We start from the raw sequence: 7,456 nt of genomic DNA, 5'->3' as shown, positions 1-7,456 counted from the left end.
GAACCCTGTCAAGGAGCGAGAGACTAGTAGCCGATGCACCGGCCCAAATATGACAGCAATACTCCATACATGGGCGAATAGTGGCCTTATAGAGGTACAGGATACTTTCGGGTGTTAGAAGTTTTCTAGCACGGTAGAGAGAGCCCACCTTCCTTGCAGCGGCCCTGGCAATGCCCTCGATGTAATTGTTCCAACTCATGTTTCCTGTGAACGTTAGGCCAAGGAGCTTGAGAGACGTACTCTCAGATAAAGAGTCGTTGGCCATTGCTATAGGTGGTAGAGAAGGTTTCTTGTAATTATTGAATGAAACCAGTTTTGTCTTGGTGGCATTGAACGTTACCATCCATTTTCAGTATTCTTGGCTCCATGTAGTGTTTTATGTTTTGCCTTTGCAGCAGTTTGTCTGGCCCGCACTTGTTGCTCCTCTCTGTTAGTGTCCACATTCAAGGGTTTTTCTTAAAATTTCAGCTGTTTTCATGATTGTTGTTCGTTGTATTTTTCCAGTCATTCTTTTGATTTCAATTTCTCCCAATTCTTTTTTCAAAGTTTTTCGGGATTTTTCCTAGTGCTCCTACTATTATAGTTATTATTTTGATTTTCTTCATCTTCCATATCCGTTTCAGTTCTCTGGCTAGCTCCGTGTATTTTCTCTGTTTCTCCTTTTCTTTGATATTCACCCTGTGGTCAGCTGGAACATCAAAGTCTACGATTTGACAGAATTTTTCTTTCTTGTTAATTATTACAACATCAGGTCTTTTTGCTTGGATGGGTTTATCAGTTTGTATGTCCATGTCCCATAGAACTTTGTGATTCTCGTTTTCAGATATTGTTGCAGGCTTATGTTTGTACAACTTGTCTGTGCATTCGAGATGCAGTTGTTTGCATAATTCCCAGTGTGCTACCCTTACCACTTGGTCGTGTCTGTTCTTGTATTTCTTTTGGGCCAGTTTGCTGTATTCACTTATTATATGGTTTATCGTCTTGTCTCTTTGTCCACAGAGTCTGCATTTGCTGTTTTCTTGTATTTTTTCGATCTTTGCTTTGATGCAGTTGGTTCTTATCGAGTTGTTTTGTGCATTATTATTATTATTAGTAGTAGTAGTAGTAGTAGTGGCAGTAGCATTGTTATTGTTATTATTGTTGTTATTAATATTATTATTATTATTAGTAGTAGTAGTAGTAGTGTTATTGTTATTAATATTATTATTATTATTATTATTATTATTATTATTATTATTTACTCACTAGGAATAGTCACACAAGCCATCATCAAAGATTGCTCTTTGAGAACAACTTGTGGTGTTCCTTGGAGTCTGAGCAACAACAAGTCTCCCCAGATTTCTAATACTCTCCACCGACCCCTCGATAACCTTTGCAAAAGAATTTGCGTTATTGCAACAGCCGCTTACAACTGATTTCTCGTTGGGGTGACTTCTTCATTGGAATTTGGGTAGCAATAAGTCTCCCCAGGGTCCTAGTCCTCTTTACACTCATCCAGCAGAGGTATGGCTAGGGCTTTTTCTCCTCAGTGTTTCCATCCTCCTTGACCCTCATTATTTCGTCCGGTATCCGTTTATGGTGACACTCACAAAAAAAAGCGGTATCATACAATTATTCAATTTTCATGATTCCATGTGATGTTCCTTTGTGCTTGGCATCTGTACCGTTTCTGTGTCGTTTATGTATAGTTTATGTGTGGTGTTGGTTTCCACATTCAAGGGTTTTCCTTAATATTTCTGCAGTTTTGATTATTGTAATTCGCTGTATCTTCTCTGCCATCCCTTTGCATTATTATTGTTGTTGTTGTTATTATTATTATTGTTATTTTTGTTATTGTTGTTATTGTTGTTGTTATTATTATTATTATTACTATTGTTATTACTGTTGTTATTATTGTTATTATTGTTATTATTATGATTATTGTTATTATGATTATTGTGGTTATTATGATTATTGTGGTTATTATGATTATTGTGATTATTATTGTTATTATTGCTATTATTGATCATCAGTGCAGGATGTCACAATTAACACCAGTCGCTGAGAGAGAGAGAGAGAGAGAGAGAGAGAGAGAGAGAGAGAGAGAGAGAATTACTGCCTGCTGTTTCCTACTCTTACTACTCTTCTTGACTTAGGACATGACATATTAATGCAAACAATTGTTCGAACATGTTTTCCCTCACATATACACGCTCACACGTACGCATATACGCACACACACACATGCACGTATATACACAGCCTTATACACACACTTACATTCATGCACATACACACACCCGAGCTGTGACGTCACTTCCTTTTAAGTGAAAACCAGACATGTGCACCCAGAACACTAACTCCAGTATAAAAGTCAACAAAACCTGTTAACTTCCCTTTTTTCGTCTGGATCAGCGTTCGACGAACCGACCACACATTCTTAGTCGACGAACCGACCACACATTCTAACGTCACTTTCCCTGCTACTGTAATATGGGGCAAGCGCAAGCACACTTTATACGCTTTCTCTCTCCATGAACTGGATTGATTTTTTCACTGTATCTACCCTTCGCTTTGGTCCATCAAAACAGACATGTGCGTGACTCTCTACTGATGGCTTGCCACTTCGCGTTTCTCTATTGCATTCCCCTTTCCTTCCACGCGCATAGTCGTCAACGGCTGAATGAACACGTGTACACCTAAGACTTTCATTTCTCAACAGAAAATAAACGACATGTTTATTTTATTCCAGCATTTGATTTCTTTGTTTTCTTCATTCAATTCGTTTCATTATTTTTTCTTGTAGCGAGTTAGGGTATTTTATATCCTGGTCCGCAACACACTAATCAAACCGTCTTTCTCTTCATTTCGGTTTGGCGGCTGTTTTAACGTGCGCACACACACACACACACGCACACACACACGAGCACACACACACACACACACACACACACGAGCACACACACACACACACACACACACGCACACACACACGAGCACACAGTATGCTGGTACTTTTCTCTACCCTCACAAAAAAACGAGCGCATATGGACCCATCTTTTTCGTCGGATTTATAAACTCAGTTTTCATAGCAAACATTATTTATACATTTTTTTATATTCTTAATGGAAACAATTTCACAGTCGGGTTCACGAATAATAAATGTCTTTTTGAATTCTATATTGTCTTCGAGTTGGTGTCTTATTATTAGAGCTATGACAACAGCATATTCTTTTCATTATTTTGACTCTCGAGTATATATCAGTTAATATCTTATATGTTTTTAGGTAGCGTGATGTGGTTCTTGATTGATTAACTGTATCTAACTGTGTCGGATATATACTCGAGAGTCAAAACAATGATAGCCCTACTTATTATTACGTAATATGCCTGTATTTTGAACGCATATTATAATCTTAGCACAAGATAGTGTCCCCGACGATGCTGGTTAAAACAGAGCTGAGAGGGAGAAGATGACGAAATACTAAGAATCTGGAATCTTAGGAATATCTACATTATTCCAGTAATTATAGGAGCAACTGGGCTCATGAAAAAGAATTTAAAAACAACTTGGTAAATATACCCGGTGAACCAAGTGCAACAGAGATTCAAACAATTGCACTTAAAGGGATGATTAGAATTTTAAAAATATCTATTCATTGGAATATATCAGATAGCGAGTGAATGTCAGGCATCCGGTAGGCTGTTCCATTCCCAACTAGAACAAAATAAAAAAACATATTTCATGTGTCAATATAAAATGTTATGAGGAGATATAATATTTTATGCATCAATTTTTAGTAATGAAGTAAACTTCAGCAGTGCTCAATGCGTGAGTAGATCTAGGTAGTAAGTTATGAGAATAGATGGCAATGAAGCTACACAGAATCTTCTGCGTTTCATTCCCGTAAGGAATCGTCAGGCAATTGTGTAGCTTAATATATATATATATATATATATATATATATATATATATTTCTGTAGAAATATATTTTCTTATACATCAATCCTTATTTAAGAAGCTCAATGTAATTACAGAGCAATATAGAGAATAAATGACAAAAAGTTATATTCCAAAATTCATGATAATGACTATCTTATAATTTATTCCTTTAATTCAGTTGAATTATACAATTCTTGATAGTATCTGTTTCGTAGCGCAAAATCAATCACTTAATTATTATATCAATCAGTGAATCTATTATGCCCTTAACTCATAAGAAGAAATAGCAACAATCAAGCCGTCAAAAGGAATTGAAGTGTGATTTGACATGATTAAAATCCGAAAATTGGAAGAGAAACTGCAAATACCTTTTTATTTTTCCATTACGCCATATTGAATTTTTATCAAACAAAGTCATTAAACCCAACTATTTATACCAACAATTTTAATTAATTTATGAATCTACTACCAAAATGTTCTATTAAATTAGTAAATTTATTAATTCTAATTTGTGTATACAATCTTATGAAAATAATATCAACAAATTATAAACTAGTATACATGTTTGTATATACGAAACTAAACTGAGCTAAAAAAAACAAGAAAAACAAAATAAAAGATTGATTATTACGGTCGGTTAGCATAGCTAATCAATTGATTTGAAATGAAAACCATACATAATTCAATTCTGTTAGCTATTATAATCAAGCTTATTAATCATTACAATTATAATTTTTAAAATCATACAATTCAAAAACTATACTTACGTTTTGTTAAGATTAAATATAATCTGAAAACTCCTTTATATCGTAATTATAAATAATTAGATTTACTTAATAAAGTGAGGCAGAGTTACCTCCCTTGGAACAAAGTTAACGAAATATTAACTTTACTTATATTTATGCGTAGAGATCCATATTCAACTAATAAGTAATTTTAATATATTTTTAATGTCTTTCACTTAATATTATTTAACAAAATTAAAACGCTGTATATTATAAATTAATTCACTAATTTTTACAACATAAAATGTTAGTATTAAAAATAATTTCAATCTATAGTCATAAGTTATTAAGTTATACTTCATATCTTCTAATGTTGAATTGTAAATTAATTGGTTACTTACATTTACTTTAATTTTATTTATTTATATATATTTATTCATATCATTATCAATTTCAGCCCCATCATTATTGTTTATATTGAAAGTAATGTTTTTAATTTTTACATTTCACAAATTCTTGCTCAATTCTACACAGGACAATCTAGTATTAATAAATATTTTTCGAACTTGTTCCTTATTTAAATATAATTATTGTTCATCATTGTATACATCCCAATTCTCTAAGTATAAGTATGTTTCAGAGTTTCTTACTTTGATAACATGCTATTTTAATTATAATTAAATAAATGTATATTTAAGTTAAAACTAATTCTAATTTTAATTATAGTTAATAAGATTCATAAATATTGTTTAGACTTGACCATATCCAACTCAGGTTTTCTTTATACTTTAAACCCCTTCTCCTATGTACTTTAATTAAATAATTTTATTTTCATTTATTTATGTATTTATTATAATTTAACTAAAAATTCCAAAATGAATTTATAGACGTTAATTTAATGAGTATATATATATATTAAAAAATATATAGTTTATCTTTATAGATTTTCAATAGAGATATCTTATTATAACTATAACATTGATTTTACATTCATTCTAACAATTAAACCATTTGGCTCATACATTTGGAACTACTGATCAATCAATTAATAATCACTTGTTGCATCATATACATTTTATTTTGATCTAAAAATGAGGGGTGTGATTTTGTTGGTAAGCAGGTTTGTCGGGGATATGTACATCAAGGAGGCACAAGTGTAGCAAGTTTGTCAGAGCACAATTCCATTAAAATACTTGTAAAACAGGCACAAAGATGCAAGATTGTGGCGATTAGACAGGGGTTGGAGCTTAGTTGACAAGGTGGGGCCTATTAAATTGAAGACTCTTTTTTGGACCCTATCCAAGAGGGAGAGACTAGTGGTAGATGTACCAGCCCAGATGTGGCAACAACACTCCATGTATGGGTGAATAGGTGCCTTGTAGAGGTAGAGGATACTCTCAAATGCGAGTAGTTTTCTAGCACGATAGAGGGAACCCACCTTCTTTGTAGCAGCCTTCGCAATGTCCTCAATGTATTTGTTCCAGTTCGTATTGCCCATGAATCTCCTCAATTGTCCCATAACGACAGCCTGTAAAGTTTTCTTTGAGCTTAGAGAATAACCAAAAGTCACAGTGAGCAAGGTATCGGTTATAGGGAGGATGAGAAATTGTCTTGATGCCTATCTTGGTCAAATAGTCTGCGACAAGGATGGAGCACCCTTGGGACAAACTTTGTACAAATCTTCTGAATCTTCAGTTCCTTACAAACAAGTGTGCATACAGTTCCCACACTGAGATGAAACTGTGCACATAGACACGACGGTCCTTATCCATGAAATTCCTTATTTAACCAGTTAACTCTTTAAAGGGAAGTTGACTTCCCCAACCTCTCTCATCATCCCTCACAGACTCCCTGCTTTGCTTGAATCTCATGTACTACTCAAAAACTGATGCTTGATTCATGCAAGATGGTCCAAAATCAGTTTGAAGCATTCCGTACGTTTCTGTGACATTTTTTTTTTCAAATTTAAAACAGAATTTTATTGCATATCTTTCTTCTAAATTTTCCTCACGTCCAGATTGCGTTTTTGACATTCACCATCTGTATTCCAATTCCTGCTGTAACTGTTCATTTGAACCTGAAATCATAAAAATTGGTCAGTCGTCTCATAAGATGTTTAGCAATAACATACTGAATTTTCAAGAGTCTACAACAATTTTAAATGCCTGTAAAAAAGAAACTCTAGACATTTATTGTAGGCATCTCGTATATAGGATACTCAGCGCTGACTAAACGTCGGCCTAAACCCCCTAAATGCTAAAGCTCTTATGTATATTCACGGCAATTCATGTCTATTCTTGATATTGTCAACGTAGACGTTTTTCTTGTTTATTATTTCTATAAAATACCCCTCTACTTCTAATGTATTGTTTGTCTTACGTTTGTAATTGACAAACTTTGTATAAATGTACATTTACTTATGTAAATGCAGTCGTTTTCTTTTCATTGCTGAAATTACCTCCCCTTAACAATTAAACCTTTATTTTTAACTTGTTCGTTTATTTCCATCGTGTTTACACAAGAAAATACTTATCCAGGATTGTGTCGGCCCGTGATGGAGAAGGTGTCTATCATGTGTGTTTTCATGAAATATTAAAAATGGAGTATCAAATATTCTAATTTTATACCAGTATTTCTGCAATTCCTCTGTGATACTATGAACGTGCCCTCCTCAATCGGGGAAAGTTAAAAATAAAAGGAAAAGTTGTAAGTAAAAAAAAAAAAAAAAGTAATGACAATGGTTGAAAATATATCACTAAGGCGCATAAAGGCAGTAGGACAAATATCTGGAAGTAGGAGTGACTGAGAA

This window comes from Euprymna scolopes, chromosome 25, assembly GCF_053919585.1.
Source record: "Euprymna scolopes isolate OS-2025 chromosome 25, ASM5391958v1, whole genome shotgun sequence".
NCBI lineage: Eukaryota > Metazoa > Mollusca > Cephalopoda > Sepiida > Sepiolidae > Euprymna > Euprymna scolopes.
Note: the sequence above shows the minus strand (reverse complement) of the source record.